General features: G+C 42.4%; 1 protein-coding gene across 7 annotated transcripts in view; it reads right to left on the bottom strand.

Moving 5' to 3' along the window:
* Nucleotides 1-21,544, bottom strand: part of LOC116979074 (Krueppel-like factor 12) — a 134,193-nt gene that overhangs the window by 55,582 nt on the left and 57,067 nt on the right. The gene's annotated exons all lie outside the window — the stretch shown is intronic.

Genomic DNA, 21,544 nt, shown 5'->3' with positions numbered 1-21,544 from the left:
GTGCAGGCTCGAAGGGCCGAATGGCCTACTCCTGCACCTATTTTCTATGTTTCTATGAGTTGTACTTCAATACTCTGTTATTCCCACGAGGGGCAGCAATTAGATGGGACGAAAGATTCAACTACATGTAGCAAATGGAAGCTTGTCAGTAAACACTAAGTTGTCGGAACATCAAACTTAGAGAAAAATAATTCCATTTAATTAAAGCACTTTTTTTTTTTTTTAAAGGGTGTTTTAATTTGAAACATCATGGCCTGTATGTTCTGCTGACCATCAAAACATCCAATCTAATTGGTAACTTTGCTTCCTTCTATCCAGTCCATCTTCATGGTGCATTGTATCAGGAAGGCTGGAAGTATTGTGAGTGACGCCTGCCACCCTGGCCACTCCCTTTTCTCTTTTCTACCTTCTCAAAGAAGATACAGGAGCTTGAAAGCTCAGATATCCAGACAGAAGATCAGCTTCTTCCCCACAGCTATCCAACATCTGAACCAATCATCTCTTTCACAGCCCATTCCCGGAAGTGCTCTCCTTATTCTTATTCGGTTATTCCATACTTTAATATTCTTTTGCACAAGATTTTTGTACCATTGCACCTTTTTATACTTTTATTTATTATTTACTGTATGAATATTTTTACTTTGAGCTTCATGTGAACATAGAATTTCATAGCACCCAGGTACTTATGGCAATAAACTAATCTGAATTTGAACCATCCATGAATCACGCTCTGACACAAAGTATATTTTCCAAGAGCAGTCTTCCTTGGGCAAGCTGGCTCCCAGTTGAGACAAAGCTCAGTGCAATGCACCAGCACTTCAAATGTAATGGACAGCCTCAGCACCCAAGAATTGCCTCGACTGTTGGTGAAGCTCTATCCTCAGCTTATCAGAAGTCAAATAGATCGATCGTATTATTAAATTATTAAAATATATTAAACAAATTAGAATACCGGAAAACAATTAAAACCATTTAAATCAATTCGGTATTAAATCAAAATGGAAATTAATTTGTCGTTGACCATCTGTCCGCAGCCATTTCCCTTAATGAATTTGGGCCTGGTGGATAATGGGCTGATTTCCACTCTTCCACTTGGCTCCACGTTACAGTCCAATAACCGGGTGCAGCTAACACAGCAACAGTGATCAGTTGCATTGCAATTTGTTCACCTCATTGGGAATCCCACTTCTACCCAGTTAAATGTGAATTAGCAAATCATCAGATGAAGATCCGGGTAATTGAAATAATAGTTTAGATCATATTGATTGAATAGGCGATATGGAATGGAAACATTCCTTTCAGCCTACCGAGTCATGTGGGCAGACAAGGTCACAGGGAGAACCTGCATACTCCACACAGACACCAGCCAAGGTCAGGATCGTACCCAGACCTCCGGTGCTGAGACAGCAGCTCTACCAACTGCACCACTGTGTCACCGCTTTGAATTATACCAGTTTCGTCACTATGATCAAGTTAAAAATTTATATCAAAATAATGATAAATTTAATAAATTTATTAGCATTTGCATTTACGGTCTCGAAAAATGGTTTAAATAAAAAGTTCTTCCTTAATGATCCATTTTAATGATTTTCTTTTTATCATGGAAGTACATAATTTTATTTGTTTTTAAATAATTGCCATCCATGAATATATCAGTATTATTGGCAAGATGGAAACCTACTCGCAACCAATGCTCACTCTCAGGCTAACCTAGCATAATTATTAGAGGGAGTCCCCTGGAAAGTCTCCACTGTAAAATTACAAGGAGGAAGTGTTACTTCAGATCTGTCCGGGAGCCGCCCAAACCCAGGAAACCAAATTACATGGCGCTCAAGAATATTTTCCCGCACATTTTGGTGGGGTCAGGCGTTGCAAATTGGCGGATCTGAAGTTCCAGCCCATTTGGAATGGAGCTATTTCAGGATGCATGAAAAAAACAGGATCTTAAAGCCCTTTAAGTAGCCACTCAGCTCATTGTACCCATGTTAGGTCTTTGAAAAAGCAATGCAATGGGTCCTATTTCCATACATTCCCCAGATGTGTAACTAGTTCCTTTCAAGTACATGTCCAATTCCTCTTAGAAAGTTACTAATGATTTTGACCTCGATAATCATTCGGTACTTCATTCTAAGCTGTAACTTTCTAGGAGAATATCTCAACATCAGTCTGGTTCCTTTTTAACACATCATACATCTCACTCTTTAGGCTGCAAAGCCATATATTTACCTAGCAAACTAGGCTCATATTGTGACGCACATTTATGGACATACTAAAGGTACACACATAAGTATGCTCATACACATATTAGAATTGTGTTATGGGCATAAACCTTTTAGAATTGGCATCAAGGAATTTGTTCTCCAAATGCGAGTTTTCCAAGTTTTTCTCTCCTTCTAAATTGTGTTCCAATTTCCTACAGAAAATAGCAAGTAACAACTAGGCAAAACACCCCAAAAGACTTGTGGCCAAAACAATGCTGGACTCATCATACCACCACTTTTGCCTCCTTGCATTTCCGAAGTTTACCCAACAGAGCAACTGTGTCACTAGTAGCATCACTGTCACACTTTGTCAGCTTAATGCTGATTCACAGTCCATGGGCTAAAATTGCTGCACCAACAACTTTAAAACTGTGTTGCGGGATATTCAGTGCTGTTTTGAAAGTCACAAAGATCAAGGATTTAATTGTGAAGTCCATGCAATAGCGCTGTCAGGTTTCTCTGTGTAACACCATGCTTTGTCAGTTCCAGTAGGCTATTCTGTTGATTTATTAGCTTAGTTTAGGTTAGTTTCGAGATACAGTGCGGAAACAGGCCCTTTGGCCCAACGAGTTCGCGCCGACCTGTAATCCCCGCACAGTAACACTATCCTACACACAGTAGTGACAAACTACCGTACAGAGAGCACCCGTAGTCGGGATCGAACCCGGGTCTCCAGCACTGCAAGCGCTATAAGGCAGCAACTCTACCGCTGCGCCACCGTGCCCTCCAACGGTTACAAGTTCTCATAACTCTGGTTGCAGGTGGAATCTCCACAGACATCGCATCGTAGAAGCAACCCCCTAATGCCCCTGTCCCACTTTGGAAACCTGAACGGAAACCTCTGGAGACTTTGCGCCCCACCCAAGGTTTCCGTGCGGTTCCCGGAGGTTGCAGCTGGTTGCCGGAGGTTGCAGGTAGTGGAAGCAGGTAGGGAGACTGACAAAAACCTCCGGGAACCGCACGGAAACCTTGGGTGGGGCACAAAGTCTCCAGAGGTTTCCGTTCAGGTTTCCTAAGTGGGACAGGGGCATTACTCTACAGCACACAAAAGGACAATGAATGGTGCTGCAATTATGTGAGGAGGCGAGAGATTGCACCCAGGAAGTCACTGGGGCCTATACAGGCAGATAAAGAACAATGCCTGCAGGAAGTGTGTTTTTTGTATAAGAGGTAATTTGCCACAGAGATGTTTTGTGTTTCAATGCTGTCGATGCTAGTTGCTGGGTATATTACACAGCGGGAGAAAAAAGGGCATCAGAGCAAATTAAATCCTGCTGAACAATCAGGAGACTAATTTGAAAGCAGGCACTAAAACTCAAAGAAATTTGCGCAAAATTGCTCCGTTCAGTGTTTTGGTCATTTTCAACAGGAAAGTGCTGTATTCTGCGAGTTGTGGAAATAAATTTCCAGTCCCATGCGTTTTAATCAACAGAAATTGGATTGATCCAATTTAAGCCTCTCACTACACTGCAAACCTTCAGTCAAGCTTAAGGCTCTCCATCCTAGTTTCTTGGTTTGTGCCTCTAAGATTGTTTGAAAATGCTCCTTTATACACATCAAATATATTGAAACCCAATATTAAAGCTGCTCTGTAATACATGTTGCTGCTCTTTTGACCTAGGGGACTTTGCCTCACTCTCGTCTGAGCAGCAGAGACTCTGCTGTTTCCACGGTACCAGCAAAGACAGAAAACATTATAATGGTGAATACAAATAAATAAATGCATTATCAACAAGAGCAAACCCCATTTCACATGAACGCTTCGCTCATAAAGACCACAAGACATAGGAGCAGTACTAGGCCAATCGGCTCATTCAGTCCACTGTCCCATTCGATCATGGCTATCTATTTTCCCCTCTCATTCTCCTGCCTTCTCCCCGTAACCTTTGATGCCCTCACTAATCAAGAACCTGTCAATCTCTGCTTTTAAAATATCCAATGACTTAACTGCCACCGCCGTCTGTGTCAATGAATTCCAGATTCACCACCCTCTGGCTAAAGAAATTCCTCCTGATCTCCAATCTAAAGGTATGTCCATTTACTGTGAGACTATGCCCTCTGATCCTAGACCATCCCACTACTGGAAACATCCTCCCACATCCACCCTATCAAGGCCTTTCATTATCAAGAGTCGTTTATTACAGTCTGCCAGTCTAGTCTACCAGTCATGATGTATTCAAGAGAGAATTAGATATAGCTCTTAGGGCTAACGGAATCAAGGGATATGGGGAGAAAGCAGGAACAGGATACTGATTCACAATTTTCAGCCATGATCATATTGAATAGAAGTGCTGGTTCGAAGGGCCGAATGTTTCTATATTACCTCCCAGTTGAGATAGCAGTCAGCAATTCCAATATTGGTTCAATTGAATAATAAGTAATTAGGTACCATTCAGCAAGTAGTACTGAAAATATTAAAAGCTATAAAGCAAGGCAGACTTTTAGACCCCTGTTTTGATTGCTTCTTGCCAGATGGATTCAAAGTGCTGCTAATTTGATCACTAGGCAGTTTAGTTTTGTCTATAGATACAGTGCAGAAACAGGCCCTCCGGCCCACCAAATGCACGCCATCGAGCGATTCCCTGTACAATAGCACTATTCTACACACTGGGGACAAATTACAATTTTATCAAAGCCAATTAACATACAAATTTGCACGTCTTTGAGTATGGGAGGAAACCGGGGTACCCGGAGAAAACCCACACGGTCATAGGGAGAACATACAAACTTCGTACGGACAGCACCGAGGTCTATGGTTGTCAGGCAGCAACTCTACCGCTACACCACCGTGTAAATGTAGAAAAATCAATTGCACAGTGCATTCAGAAAGTATTCACACCCCTTCACTTTTTCCACATTTTGTTACGTTACAGCCTTATTTTAAAATTGATTACATTCATTTTTTATTATCAGTCTACACACAATACACTAGACTGAAGAAGAGTAAACAGGTGTTTCGAAATTTTTGCAAATTAATAAAAAATAAATAACTGAAATATCACATTTACGTTAGTATTCAGACCCTTTGATATGACACTCAAAATTGAGCTTAGGTTCATCATGTTTCCATTGATTATTGAGTTTTAAATGGAAGAACTTTAGAACCATCAGGACTTCATACAGCTGGCCACGTGGCCAAACTGAGCAATCGGGGAGAAGGACCTTGGTCAGGGAGTGACCATGAACCCGATGGTCACTCTGACAGAGCTCCAGAGTTCTTCTGTGGAGATGGGAGCAAGTTCCAGAAGGACAAATATATCTGCAGCACCACCAGTGGTAGTGGCCAGACGGAAGTCACTCCTCAGTAAAAGGCACATGACAGCCCGCTTGGAGTTTGCCAAAAGGCACCTAAACGACTCTCAGACTATTAGAAACAAGATTCTCTGGTCAGATTGAACTCTTTGGCCTGAATGCCAAGCGTCACGTCTGGAGGAAACCAGGCACCACTCATCACCTGACCAATACCATACCTATGGTGAAGCATGATGGTGGCAGCATCAAACTGTGGGGATGTTTTTCAGCGGCAGGAACTGAGAGACTAGTCAGGATCGAGAGAAAGAGGCAGAGAGGCAGCAGGCCAGCAGAAGGCGCCGAGGTGGCGGATGGTTCCACTGTCCGGTCCCGGTGGCCGCTCGCAGCCACCTGAGCTACTTCCCTCCCGCGGCAGCCGTGAGTGAGTTGTTGGCATGATCCACGACCCCCTCCTTCTCAACGCTCCTGCCCTCCCCGCATCTTCACACCTGGAAGCCCAGCCAAGTTTTCTACTTTGTGCAGCCCAGGCCGTGCTGACCCAGGCCAGACTCCTCACATGCTGGGGAAAGGAACTCTCCACCGTTTCTTCTGCATGTTGCTGAAGTAAGACTAAAATGTGATTTGTACTTTGATGTGGAATTGGCATGTTCCTTGATTGTCATAAATCAGAAATGCACAGCTGATGGTTAAGAATTGAGTTAATAAAAAAAATAAAAAAATAATTTTACATCTTGTTCCAGACTCAACAGCTAATGGAAGTTTATAAACTCAGTAACACTTAATTCGCACACTAAACAGCAAAAGTAGACTGTATATAATCATTTATTTTCCCAATCTTTTGGTTTAGATTTCATAGGTGGGTGTGTCATGAATGGCTAGTTTACAAACAGAAACATTGAATTTTTATTTGTTTACTAAACTAAGTGGGACCCGTTGGGTCCCAGCATCACACGGGAGGGCTGGTCCCCAACGCAATATTCCACCTCTCCACCAATTCCAAAATTGGTGGCCAGTGGTGGGGGGGGGTGGGAGGGGGGTTGGTATGGGTTGGTATGGGTTGGTATGGGCTGCAGGGACTGGTTTCCAGAGGGCTAGTATGGACATTATGGGCCGAATGGATTCTTGGGCTGGCGGCTCAGTCACTCACGGCTGGTGGGCTGGAAGTTGACTCACGGCTGTTCCTTCAAATTCCATTTCAAGCAGGGTGCAAGGCCACCAAATTCAAGTGCAGTTTCTTACCACTTCAAGCAGGGTGCAAGGCCACCAAATTCAAGTGCAGTTTCATACCATTTCAAGCAGGGTGCAAGGCCACTAGAGACAGCGAGTCATGACCTTTCCCTTCTCCATCTTGCAGAGCCTGAGCCATGCGCACACTTCTGGGTTTTATAGTCCCTCCCCCCCCCCACCAGAAGGGGAGTGGCCTTCATGGCATGATTGACAGGAGAGAGAATTCAACATTTTTTTAAACACTAATAACTCTTATTTTTCATCAATGGGAAAAATCCTCAGCACCTGATGAGCAGAGGGGGACTCCGCGTAAGATGGCCAAAAATCAAAGCTGTACGTGGTAGCGTTTCTTCTAAAATCAATATAAAGCGCAGACAGGAAGTGGTCAAGATTAGACTTTTAATTACATACACAATACACACACAATACACAATACAATTTATTTGTCACTTGAACCTCATAGAGGCTCAAATGAAATGTTGTTTCTGCAGTCATACACACATGAAAAAAAAGACCCAAGACACAACACAATTTACACTGACATCCATCACAGCGCATCTCCTCCTCGCTGTGATGGAAGGCAATAAAACTTATCTCTCCCCTGCACTCCCCATTCCCCATTCCCCTCCCGAAGTCAGAGTCAAAGCCCCCGGCGGGCGATGGCAATTGTCCCGCGGCCATTTAAGCCACGCCGGGCGATGCAAGGCCATGCTCCGGGTCTTGTTGTTGGAGCCCTCAGCGGGCGCTAGCAAAGTCCCGCAGCCGTTGAAGCCGCGCTGGGCGGTGATGTAAGGCCCCGCTCCAGGCACTCCTCGACCCCGCGACTCGGGCGGGTGAAGTCAAGGCAAGGCAACTTTAATTAGGCAAGGCAACTTTAATTAGGCAAGGCAACTTTAGCATTTCCAAACCAAAGGCAACACAGCTTTAGCATTTCCAAACCAAAGGCAACACAGCTTTAGCATTTCCAAACCAAACGCTACACAGCTTTAGCATTTCCAAACCAAAGGCAACACAGCTTTAGCATTTCCAAACCAAAGGCAACACAGCTTTAGCATTTCCAAACTATATTTTCAAACCACATTAAGGGCACTGACAGGTCTGTAAAACCACACAGTTTAGTAGACATGTGTTCAGTGTTATTCACAACTCAGACTGAGAGATGTGACCCTCTCGCTCCCCCATCTTGCAGAGACTGACAGAGGCACTCAACACTTCCGGGTTTTATAGTCCCTCCGGAAGGGGCGTGGCCTTCAGGAGAAAAAATCTCAACATTTTTTTAACACTAATAACTTTTATTTTTCATCGATGGGGAAAATCCTCTTGTCCTGCGCAGCGGAGGGGGACTCCGAGTAAGATGGCCAGAAATCACAGCCGTAAGTGGCAGCGTCTTTTCTAAAATCAATATGCAGAACAACAGGAAGTGGTCAAGATCACACTTTTAGTAATATATAGATATAAAGTACACGCGATGTACGAAAGACAACACTACAATCTCAAAATAATAATAATAATAATGTCTTGGACTGGTCTCCTTTTTGGAGAACATTGTTACTTCAGTACAGTTGGGTATTACTCAAAGTTGAACTCTTTCAAACGTATGCATGCACAGTAATCTGCAGTTCTCTCTCTTGCAAAAACTAGATGACAACTTGCTGGAAGTTCATAGTAATCATACTGTCATGGTTTATTATGGTGTACGATAATCATGTGAGGTTATTTGTATTATTGATTTGACAGTTAAAACTAACCTTCCTCGGAATCTCCCGCCACCATGATCCCAGTTTGCTCCCTGCCTAGCTAGCCTGAAACAAAGCGCGTGATTGGTCAATAGACGTCCAGCTCAATGTCAAAACGTGCATTGATTGGACAATTACAACTCGGATAATTGGAGGTTTTTTCCATATTTTAAAATATATGCAGGGTTTTTTCTTGACGAGTTTCAGATATGATTTCTATAATATTTTTACACAATATGTTATAAATACAGGTAGATATTGGATGTGGGTTACGAAATGAAACAAAAAAGTACCTCGGCCCACGGTCTAATCTGACAAGTTAAGGACTATACAAAGTGAAATCTGTGAGACAGGATGGCCATGCTACACTCAAGCCTTGCTGGCATAAAAAACAAATGATTCACTATTTGCTCTGCAGCTGGATTTGAAATTGTTAGATGCAGCTATCATCAACAACTGCCCAACAATTAGTGTAGCAAATATACTTTACCCAAGTAATTTTTTTGGCACAAGGGACTTTTAAAAACTATCCACATATCAAGCTACATGTCAAAGCTGTGCCAGCTGCAAGACTTCCCACCCTGTACAACTGCATTTGGCTTTCTGACAGCTCAAAGTATAGTGACTGCTCTAAATATCTAACCATGGCAACATGGATAACTGCAAAGGTTGCCAGGCTCGAATGATGAAGGAAATGCTTTAAGGGCCTGTCCCACTTATGCGACTTTTTCGGCGACTGCCGGCACTCGTCAAAGATCGTTACAGGTCGCTGAAAATTTTCAACATGTTGAAAATCCAGTGGCGACCAGAACAAGGTACGACTCTTTGGGCGACTACTCACGACAATAAAGCTTCACCCCGCAACATGTCGCCAGGGTGTCGCCTGTATGGTCATGAGTAGACTCCTAGTCACCCAGAGGGTCGTTGTGTGTTTCTGGTTGCCGCTGAATTTTCAACATGTGACGGGTGCCGGCAGTCACCGAAAAAGTCGCGTAAGTGCGACAGGCCCTTTAATCATTTTATCAAATACAATATGACCTCGGCATACAGCAGATCATTAAGCCAAATAAAACTTGAGCATACATTTCTTAAAGAAATAATGTTATTGCGAAGTATTGCTGCATTCAATTACTTTACCTTCTTTGTGGTAATGTTACAACAATATGAATTTACATTGTAAAAACATACACATGGACATCAGGATGCCAAGCCTAATGAGAAATAGTTTGTCGAGATAATCCAAAATGGTAGGTGATGGTCAGAAAGATTAAGTAGCAAGCTAACTGAAGGGCAGTGAGGGTATACGTCCTCAACCCATGATCTCATGTATTAGTTAAACAGGTTCATGGGAAGGTAGGATTTACCCGTTTCCAGTACACATTTACAAAGCTGACACATTTCTGGCATTTTTGATATAATTCAAAAAGTGCACTTATTTTTTTTCTTTAAATAATATTGTTTTGTGAATTTTTTCCAAAGCTCACTTTTCCCCTGTTTACTCAAACCAATTGACTTTGCATAATGCTGTCTGCTCTCTATAGCCTGACAACTTAAAGGGCCACTCACTTTCTCACTCACCAACTGTTTGTTGTGAAACCTACTAAATACCACTGAAAATTCTACTACAACCTCTCTCGCCCTCACACCATGTTTGGTTTTGACCAGATTATTTCTTTACCCGTTTCCATAGGTTTTTATAACAATGCTTGGTTCCTGATTCTCGAGTTTCTATGTGCCCTCACCTGAACAAACTCTTACAAGTCCTTCTGCAAGCACATTTGACCAGAGGGGACTTCAAGATTTTCAAGCTCATTTTCAAGCCTCTGTATTTCATATCAATTATTTGGCAGTTGTTTTATGAAAGCTTGTTCAGGTGTGAATGTGACTTGCCCATGTGACTTGGCCTATATATCTATATCTATATACAGTGCCCTCCCTAATGCTTGGAACAAAGACCCACCATTTATTTATTTGCCTCTGTACTCCATAATTTGAGATTTGTAATAGAAAAAAAATCATATGTGGTTAAAGTGCACATTGTCAGATTTTATTAAAGGGTATTTTTATATATTTTGGTTTCACCATGTAGGAATTACAGCAGTGTTTGTACATAGTCCCCCCCATTTCAGGGCACCATAATGTTTGGGACGCATGGCTTCACAGGTGTTTGTAATTGCTCAGGTGGGTTTAAATGTCTACTTAATGCAGGTATAAGAGAACTCGCAGCACCTAGTCTTTCCTCGTCATTCCATCACTTTTGGAAACTTTTATTGCTGTTTGTCAACATGAGGACCAAAGTTGTGCCAATGAAAGTCAAATAAGCCATTATGAGACTGAGAAACAAGAATAAAACTGTTAGAGACATCAGTCAAACATTAGACTTACCTAAAAGGACTGTTTGATACATCATTAAGGAGAAAGAGAGCACTGGTGAGTTTACTAATCGCAAAGGGATTGGCAGGCATCCACAGCTGATGACAGAAGAATTATCTCTATAATAAAGTAAAATCCCCAAACACCTGTCCGACAGATCAGAAATACTGTTCAGGAGTCAGATGTGGATTTGACAATGGCCATTGTCTGCAGAAGACTTCATGAACAGAAATACAGGCTACACTGCAAGATGCTAACCACTGGTTAGCTGCAAAAATAGGATGGCCAGGTTACAGTTTGCCAAGAAATAATTAAAAGAGCAACCACAGTTCTGGAAAAAGGTCTTGTGGACAGATGAGACGAAGATTAACTTATATCGGAGTAATGGCAAGAGCAAAGTATGGAGGAGAGAAGGAACTGCCCAAGATCCAAAGCAAACAACCTCATCTGTGAAACACTGCGGTGGGGGTGTTATGGCCTGGACATTTATGGCTGCTGAATGTACTAGCTCACTTATCGTTGTTGATGATACAACTGCTGATGGTAGTAGCATAATGAATTCTGAAGTGTATGGACACATCCTATCTGCTCAAGTTCAAACAAATGTCTCAAAACTCATTGGCCGGCGGTTCATTCTACAGCAAGTCAATGATCCCAAACATACTGCTGAAGCAACAAAGGAGTTTTCAAAGCAAAAAAATTGTCAATTCTTGAGTGGTCGTCAATCACTCGATCTGAACCCAATTGAGCATGCCTTTTATATGCTGAAGAGAAAACTGAAGGGGACTAGCCCCAAAACAAGCATAAGCTAAAGATGGCTGCAATAAAGGCCTGGCAGAGCACCACCAGAGAAGATACCAAGCAACTGGTGATGTCCATGAATCGCAGACTTCAAGCAGTCATCGCACGCAAAAGATATGCAACAAAATACTAAACAGGACTACTTTTATTTACATGACATTGCTGTGTCCCAAACATTATGGTGCCCTGAGATGTGGGGGGGGGGGGGGGGCTATGTATAAACATTGCTGTAATTTCTACATGGTGAAACAAATGTATAAAAATGGTCTTTATTAAAATCTGACAATGTGCATTTTAACCACATGTGATTTTTTTTTCTATTACAAAGCTCAAATTATCTCAAATAAATAAATGATGGGTCTTTGTCCCAAACATTATGGAGGGCAGTGCATCCCTCCAAATTAACTAGCCAGTTGGTTTACAATCTCCTTTACTGTTTATAGAATATCACTGCACCTACTCTAATTTGCTACAAAATAACGATATCTGCACTTCAACATTAATTTGTTGACAAACTCATGGGAGCATTCAAAGATGTGCTAACTTGCAGTGTAAGTGCACCATCTTTCTGTATTCTCTGCAGTTCTTACAATAAATCTGTTGCTTACTTACCTCCAGATCACCAACATCCTAAAGCAAAACAGCTCAGATTGCATTCTCCAATAAATGATTAATACTAGGCCAGCTTTCTCCCTAATGTTTGAGACTCTCGGTAGATGTAACATAAGCTCTATCGATTCACTGCAAACTTACCTCGTCTGCCAGTGGATTCATCTGGATAATAGTTTACTGGCGAATAAATCTAATCCAATTTTCATTACAAAGTTCAAAACAAATTCATTATCCGACAGGATTCACTGAGCAGTCAATAGAACATTATAGTTATCAAGGTTGAAACTGATATGTCAGTTGTAGAGAATAAGATAATGGAGCTTTCTGGTCCTGACTACTCTTGCTAGACATGTTCTTGGAAGTTTCACCATAATTAATGAGTGCTTCCTTCCATCACTGTGCCCTCTTATGCAGCTGTTTCCCTCATCTGTACCTTCATCTACATGCTTCTCATGGGTTGATTGGACCTACTTCCATGTGCTTTGTTACATTTTTAGGGTCTCCAGGATAATCCTGGAAGGTTAACTCTACCCCAGATATACATTTACCAATGCAAAGTCAAGTAATATAACAATTAAGATTGTTGAATTATTTTATAGATGACGAGTCCACCATGAAACTTTGCTGAAATTACAAAGACAATTGGGTTCCCTGAAAAGAAAACAAAAAGAAAAACACCATACAACCAATTCCACTCCATTCTTCAACTTGCACACTTGGCAATTGAAAGCAGATATCACCAGCACCTGCCCATGGACAGGGCTGCCAACTCTCACGCTTTGAGCGCGAGATTCTGTCTGCCTCCACCGCCCTCCGAGGCAGAGAATGCCACAGACTCACCACTCTCTGTGAGAAAAAGTGTTTCCTCGTCTCCATTTTAAATGGCTCACTCCTTATTCTTAAACTGTGGCCCCTGGTTCTGGACTCCCCCAACATCGGGAACATGTTTCCTGCCTCATGCGTGTGCAAGCCCTTAAAAATCTTATATGTTTCAATGAGATCACCTATCATCCTTCTAAACTCCAGAGTGTACAAGCCCAGCTGCTCCATTCTCTCAGCACATGACAGTCCTGCCATCCCAGGAATTAACCTTGTAAACCTACGCCGCACTCCCTCAATAACAAGAACGTCCTTCCTCAAATTAGGGGACCAAAACTGCATACAATACACCAGGTGTGGTCTCACTAGGGCTCTGTACAACTGCAGAAGGACCTCTTTGCTCCTACATTCAATTCTTCTTGTTATAAAAGCCAACATGCCATTCGCTTTCTTCACTGCCTGCTGTACCTGCATGCTTACTTTCATAGACTGATGTACAAGGACCCCCAGATCCCGTTGTACTTCCCCTTTTCCCAACTTGACGCCATTTAGATAGTAATGTTGGGAGCCCTGGGGTCCAATGTATGCAGTCCTGCCATGGACAATGTGTTTGTGTGTTCTGGGGAGGATATGGTAGAGTTGAGAAGATTGTGACATTCCACAAGGGCACAATATAATCTACTCCGAGAGCAGGATCCGTTCTCCTCCTCCACTGTCGCATAAAAAAAGACTGGCACTGCTCCAAGTTTCCACCTCGTCACTGGGGAAAAGAGAAGAAAAACAAAACTGCCGAGAAGATCTGCTGTGCTTTGTTCTGATAGGGGTGCAGTGGGTGCAGAAATTGGAGAAAGGGAGGGGTGCTCCAATTCAAATTCAAAACTTATTTATAAATGAAGTAAACACCAGTCATGAACTCAACAAAACTGTGCCTTCACACATCTGCCAAGGGAGGTTCACCGCACCCTTTGCTTTCCAAAACAATTCAGACTGGGAGAACAATCTGCTTCCTTTCAGCAGGCCAGCATTCAAATTCACCTGAGCTCATAATTCCTACTCTCAAACCCACAGTATGGACCCAAGGGAATAAAAACCAATTTAAACCATGTAAACCACATCCTTGACAATTGACTCCAGTGGTTCACTGAAATTTGGAAATGATTATTACTTGAAGCCAAGTTGACATTATTGCCTATCACAAATACAGTGTGGTACAGGTGCAATGGAAATCTTGTTTACAGCAACATCACAAGTACATAGATTTCGGCCACACTCAAAAACAAATTACACATTTAGCGAAAATAAAAGACTGCAAAAAGACATTCGTAAAAAACACAATTAGTAAACATGCCCATGGTAATGCCAAAAGGTGGTCCATAGCGTTCCACTGCTGAGGTAGGACTAGGATTCTGCAGGTTGGTTCAGAAATTGGCGGTTATAGGAAAGTAGCTGTTGGAAGGCTGATCAAAACACTAATTGTAAATCTGTTGCACAATTGTTAGAAAATAAATGAATTATATTGCACACCTTCACATTTGGTAAATAATGCGAATTTGCCAAGGTAATTACCAGCAGTTAGCTCCCAACCCCTTCTCAATGATTTTCAATAATATTTTTATTAAAATGATTCGGGTCTGATGGCTGTCACGCGTAAGCCAAAAACTCTCATTCATTGTTCATGTTTTCTTCATGCTCTGAATTCAATGCTTTTTCCCTACTTCACTCCCACTCCCTGAACACTACAATAGCAGCCAACAGCACTTCAATACAGCAATGAAACGGAGGTGCTCCCTCTGATTACAACAATTTTATGCAAACAGAGCCCAGTCTCCCAGCTTCTCCACAATAAGTTTACACTTATTAAAAGTACCTTTGCACTTTTTCCAATTAAAAAAACAACTACACCTTATTCTGTTCCCCAGTGACTGTAAAGGACTGACGTTATGTGCAGAGTGTGCTTTCTCTGATAAACAACAAATATCCTCTCAATCGTAGAGTTGCAATTACACTTTATTTGAATCCCTTTAATATAGAAACATTTTCAATCCTGTAGAATGCATCCCATTTATTCCGCAGGAGGGATTAAGTAGCAAGGATAAATAACAACAAGCTCAAGACTACACCTGCACATCTGACAGCTGCTTTCATTTCTACTCCTAAAGTGGACAGGGAAAGACATAGTAAGTAGAAATGCAATAGTTATCCTATACAATTGAGCTTTGCAAGAGGCAGCATCAATATTACATTGCTGCTGTTGAAACTGGGCCTGGCAGAGATGGTAACACAAGGAGACATCCAACAGTGATACTAGTTAAAGAATTGTGGTAAAAATAAAATATGCACATTGTCACCATGCAGAAACTCCAGTGCCCTCCATAATGTTTGGGGCAAAGACCTGTCATTTATTTATTTGCCTCTATACTCCACAATTTGAGATTTGTAATATAAAACAAAAAACGTGGTTAAAGTGCACATTGTCAAATTTTAATTAAGTCCATTTTATACATTTTGGTTTCACCATGAAGAAATTATAACAGTGTTTATACATTTCAGGGCCCCACAATGTTTGGGACACATGGCTTCACAGGTGTTTGTAATTGCTCAGGTGTGTTTAATTGCCTCCTTCATGCAGGTATAAGAGAGCTCTCAGCACCTAGTCTTCCCTACAGTCTTTCCATCACCTTTATTGCTGTTTATCAACATGAGGACTAAAGTTATGCAAATGAAAGCCAAATAAGCCATTATGAGACTGTGAAACAAGAATAAAACTGTTAGAGACATCAGCCAAACCTTAGGCTTACCAAAATCATCTGTTTGGAGCATCATTAAAAAGAAAGAAAGCACTGGTGAGCTTACTAATCGCACAGGGACTGTCAGGCCAAGGAAGATCTCCACAGCTGATGACAGAAGAATTCCCTCTATAATAAAAGAAAAATCCCCAACACCTGTCCAACAGATCAGAAATACTCTTCAGGAGTCAGGTGTGGATTTGTCAATGACCACTGTCCTCAGAAGACTTCATGAACAGAAATACAGAGGCTACACTGCAAGATGCTAACCACTGGTTAGCTGCAAAAATAGGATAGCCAGGTTACAATTTGCCAAGAGGTACTTAAAAGAGCAACCACAGTCTGGAAAGGGTCTTGTGAACAGATGAGACAAAGATTAACATATCAGTGATGGCAAGAGCAAAGTATGCCTTTTATATGCTGAAGAGAAAACTGAAGGGGGACTAGCCCCCAAAACAAGTATAAGCTAAAGATGGCTGCAATACAGGCCTGACAGAGCATCACCAGCAAAGACACACAGCAACCGGTGATGTCCATGAATCGCAGACTTCAAGCAGTCACTGCATGCAAAAGATATGCAACAAAATACTAAACATGACTACTTTAATTTACATGACATTGCTGTGTCCCCAACATTATGGCCCTGAAATGGGGGGGGAGACTATTTCCACATGGTGAAACCAAAATGTATAAAAATGGCGTTTATTAAAATCTGACAATGTGCACTTTAACCACATATGATTTTTTTCTATTACAAAGCGCAAATTGTGGAGTACAGAGGCAAATAAATAGATGGGTCTTTGTCCCAAACATTATGGAGGGCACTGTGCATTGAACATATTTTTTCAATAGGAAAGCATATTATTGTTTCAGAGTACACACATCTAGCAATTATGGACAAGGGCTACGCCCAAAATTCAAAAACCTATTTGCTCGCAATGGGCAGCAGCGAGCTAATTAGCATCTGAAAGACCGAGGGGGCAATGTTTTCGCTATAACCTTTTGTCAGAATCAATGCATTTCCAACATTTTCTATATTATTTCTGAAATCCAGCATTTATAGGAACACTCAGGTCTCATTGTTATGTCAAAGCCTCCACAAACTGAGGGATCCCAACAAGAAAGGCAGAATCTAGTCATCCTCGCCCTAAAGCACTTCCAGCTATGAGAGCTGGGCCTTTACTGTTGTTTCAGTGATAAAACATTAAGTTTCAAAGAAAACATTTTTTTAAACGTCTTTTTGCCATTGCCATTTCCATCAATGCAAAATTGCAATCCATGTCCATTAAAATAACAATGCAATTCTCAAGTCTGAGTAAAATGTTTGTTACTTAAGTAACAAGTGTTTGTAACATTTAATCCTCAAAGTAAATTATTAATGGTTTTGTTTTTATGTTCAGCATCAAATACTTCCTTTCTTTTTCCAGTCTCTTCCTTGGTAATCACCATGGATTGCTTGTTTCCTTTTTAACATTCCCTCTCCCCCTTGCTCTCTCCCGATCCTTCTGTTCAATGTCTTCAGTTCATTTACTCTCTGAAGAATTCAGTTCCAAATATGTCTCCATCACGAGGCTTGTCTATAACCACACCCTGCTGTCACAGGCGTAGGCGGTTTTCCTTGCTAAACTGGGTTTTTCTTTTCCTTTTAAAAAAAAAATCATTTACACAGTCCTTCCCCTTCATTTATTAAAACTCCCCAAATCCTTGCTTCTGAATCTTTCCCTGGAATAATTATCCCCGTATGCTTTCTTTGCATGTCTTTTGTTTAGTCACATTTCAATATCCATTTACCCTTTGCCATTGCTTCTTCCCCAAGCGTTTAACCCTGCCTAAAGCTCTTTAAAACATGTTTGCCTCTACGCCCATCTGCTTTCCACACCCGTTTACTTTGTGTAATGGGTTGAAATTCTTTTTGGTTTCAATTATTTACTTGCGTAATCAGGGATCGATCTGCCTTTTAAAGCAAGAATCTACAGCCTCCTTGTTTGCTATAAAGAGGAGCCAGAGAGATCAAATCAGACACGGCTATTTTAACCTCCTACACTTCCAGATTTTGCCAAGATTAGATAGTTGGTTTGAAGATGTTGCCAGTATTTTTCTTTTTTTATAAAGTAATCTTCGACTGAGATGGTTTTCACACTGGGATACAATTCACAGGCACCAACAACTCCAAAATCCACTGCCGCCCCACCCAAAATACCAACTCTCGTCAGGGCTGCTAACACTGGCTAGGTTTTGACCAAAGACTGCACTGCAGCAGAATTTAATTTTGCCCCACCCATAATCTAAATTTACAATCGCACTTTTTAGGACATAAAGGAAGTGTAGTTTTCCCCACCTTAGCTGCAAGGGACAAAAGCTCAAGCACGTATTCTGTTCTGGATAAAATCCGGAGAGAGATTTTCCCTGAGAAGCATTGGGAATCAATTGTGTTGAGTTGATGGAGAAAAGTCAAGAGGAAAGTGATAGTGGATTCTATAATTAGTGGAGTGGACGGGCTGCAGAATTTATAGGACGATGCAGTTATCACCTTGGTGGCACACTGAATCGAGGATTGCACTAAAGGTTGTGGCCTATATTGGTGCAAATGACATAGTTAGAAAAAGAGATGAGATTCTGCAGGCAGATTTTACAGAGTTAAAAAATAAATAAAAAAATTATGAACCAGGATCTTATGAGGTAATTATCTCCATATTTTTTTCTGGCGTTTCACTAAACTGAAACACACAAGAAGATGGGTCTTACACTCAATATCTGCAACGGGGTCCTATCAACCTACCCCTGCTGCCTACTGAAAATTAGGATTCTCAGAGACTGGAAAACATGTACCTACATCTCCAGGGCCTCTACTTGGTGAAAGTGGGCAATGATGATACAATTCATCAATGTCAACAATTGCGTGTGCAGCCTTTGGACAATTGAGGAAAGGGGCTCTTGAAGATCATGGTCTCAGACTTGGCACTAAATGCATGGTCTAGCACAGCATTTCTCAACCTTTTTACCCTTGCGGAACTCTTGAAATAATTTTCATGTCTCAAGGAACCCATGAGTTGGGGGTTGCCGGGCCCACCACCATTTTGAGATCGCCATTTTGACTCGCGTCACAACGGCGATCTCTGGCGTCACAAAGGGGACCCGTCAGCCGCGCCTGCGCAGTTGGGGGAGGATTGCCAGACCGGGATCGCCATTTTAACATCCAGCGATTTGTATAGGTGAGTGATACTGGGGGAACAATGCCCCCCCCCGGAGCGGCATCTGTAGTTCAATTGAGTGGATCGGGTGTCAGTCAAGGAGTCATCACAATGCTAGCAGCGGACTCTCGAGCCATATACGGAGTGCACGGCTGACTATGGAGGCGCACGCGCACAAGCAGCGTCTCAGGGGGAGCCTGGACACCCCTGCACCGGGGACAGCTGCAGCCCACTCTGGCAATGGGGAAATCATCCCGCGGGCCGGATTGGACCGCTTCGCGGTAGTTTGACACCCCTAGTCTAGTTTATCACTATTTCTCTCTTTTCTCCTAGCAATCTTTCGCAGAACCCTAGGGTTCCGGAGAACCCCGGTTGCAAATCGCTGGTCTAGCAAATAGACTTGAACCATCTACAACAGATACCTCAAGGTAATTGAGAAATCGACATTTCCACAAAATCCTCCAATGATAAGCAAACCAAAATCAGTGTTCTCTCGAAGGTAGACACAAAGTTCTGGGGTAACTCAGCGGGACAGGCAGCATCTCTGGAGAGAAGGAATGGGTGACGTTTCATGTCGAGACCCTTCTTCAGACTGATGTCAAGACAGTGGGTGGGATAGAGATAGAATGTAGTCGCAGTAAGACTGGTGGGAGAACTGGGAATGGGGAGGGAATGGGGAGAGAGGGAAAGCAAGGGCTATTTGAAGTTAGAAAAGTCAATGTTCATACTGCTGGGGTGTAAGCTACCCAAGCAAAATAGGATTAAGAAGGAACTGCAGATGCTGGAAAAATCGAAGGTAGACAAAAATGCTGGAGAAACTCAGTGGGTGAGGCAGCATCTATGGAGCGAAGGAATAGTTGACGTTTCGGGTCAGGTTTGAAGAACGATCTCGACCCGAAACGTCACCTATTCCTTCACTCCATAGATGCTGCCTCACCCGCTGAGTTTCTCCAACATTTGTGTCCACAAGCAAAATATGAGGTGCTGGTCCCCCAATTTGCACTGGGCCTCACCCTGACTTCTCTCAGAGGTCAGTATGCCCAGTTGAAGATAGACCCAAAATGCTGGAGTAACAGGTCAGGCAGCATCTCTGGAGAAAAGGAACAAGTGATGTTTTGAGTTGGAACTCTTCTTCAGATTGAAAGATAGGGATGGAGGAAAGGCAGGAAACTGGAGGCCAGAACAAATCAGGGCCGGGAACAGATTACAGGAAGGGTGGAGTCCATAAGGGCCCATTGTTGGCTGGGGAAGATATGCTAATGAGAGGGATACAAGGATGTGAACAGTGGAACTAGTAGGATGCCTAGGGTGGGGATGGGAATGATACGATACGATAGATCTTTATTTATCCCAAGAGGGAAATTGATCTGTCAACAGTCATAACACACAAGATACATGAAACATGAAATTCAAGTGTCGTGTGGAAAGGATTGGGGATGTGCAAAGATTTGGGCGGGTGGGGGGGAAGAGAGGGCAGTCAGTCTACCCCACGACAGAACGGGGAGGAGTTGTACAGTTTGATAGCCACAGGGATAAAGCATCTCCTGTGGCGTTCTGTACTGCAGCTTGGTAGAAGCAATTTGTGGCTGAAGGTACTCCTCAGGTTGATTAGTATGTCGTGGAGGGGGTGAGCTGTATTGCCCATGATGCTCTGCAGTTTGAGGAGCATCCTACCCTCCAAGACCAACACCCATGAATCTAACTCCACCCCCAGGACGGAGCCTTCATGATGTGTTTGTTAATCCTGTTGGCTTCCGCATCCATCGCTCTTCTGCCCCAGCACATAACAGCGAAGAAGATGACACTGGCTTCCACCGATTGGTAGAACAGCTGCAGTTTTTTGCTGCAGATGTTGGAGTGTTGCTTGAAATTGGAGGAATCAACTTTCATACCACTGGGTTGTAAGTTGCCCAAGCGAAATACGAGGTGCTGTTCCTCCAATTTGCGTGGGCTCACTCAGACAGAGGAAGAAACCTAGCTACAGTATAACGGCTGATCGCTTTCCCAGCACCATATCATCAAAACTGGCATTCAATTGCGAGCTCTGTCTTTGGAGGAAATTACAAGGTGGATAGAGGTAATTCTCCCTTTATAACCTTCTGATTTCCTCCTTAGGGTTGTTCCTCAATCCTCCATACTGGGATAAATTTCATCCCAGCTGCTTGTACCTGACGCAAGCATCCATTTTCATAACCAGAGCCTCAATTTTTCTTGTCATCCTGGGTTCATTACTCCTATCTGCCTAACTCTCCACTCTAACAGAAACAAGCATACCTTGAAATCTCACTATCATGCTTTTAAAAAACATCCCACCTTTCGTTTGCCCCTTTGCCCGTGAACAACCTATTGTAATCAAGCTCTTGTCTGATACAATGTTGTTTTTTCCCCAGTTTAGAGCTTTAACTTGAAGACCAGCCGTGTCTTTATCCATAACCATCTTACAGCTGATAGGAGAACTGTGATCAGTGGCTCCAAAAGGCTCACCC

This window comes from Amblyraja radiata, chromosome 12 (genome assembly GCF_010909765.2).
Source record: "Amblyraja radiata isolate CabotCenter1 chromosome 12, sAmbRad1.1.pri, whole genome shotgun sequence".
NCBI classification, from domain to species: Eukaryota; Metazoa; Chordata; class Chondrichthyes; order Rajiformes; family Rajidae; genus Amblyraja; species Amblyraja radiata.
The sequence above is the reverse complement of the archived record's forward strand: the minus strand, read 5'-3'. Positions and strand labels throughout refer to the sequence as shown.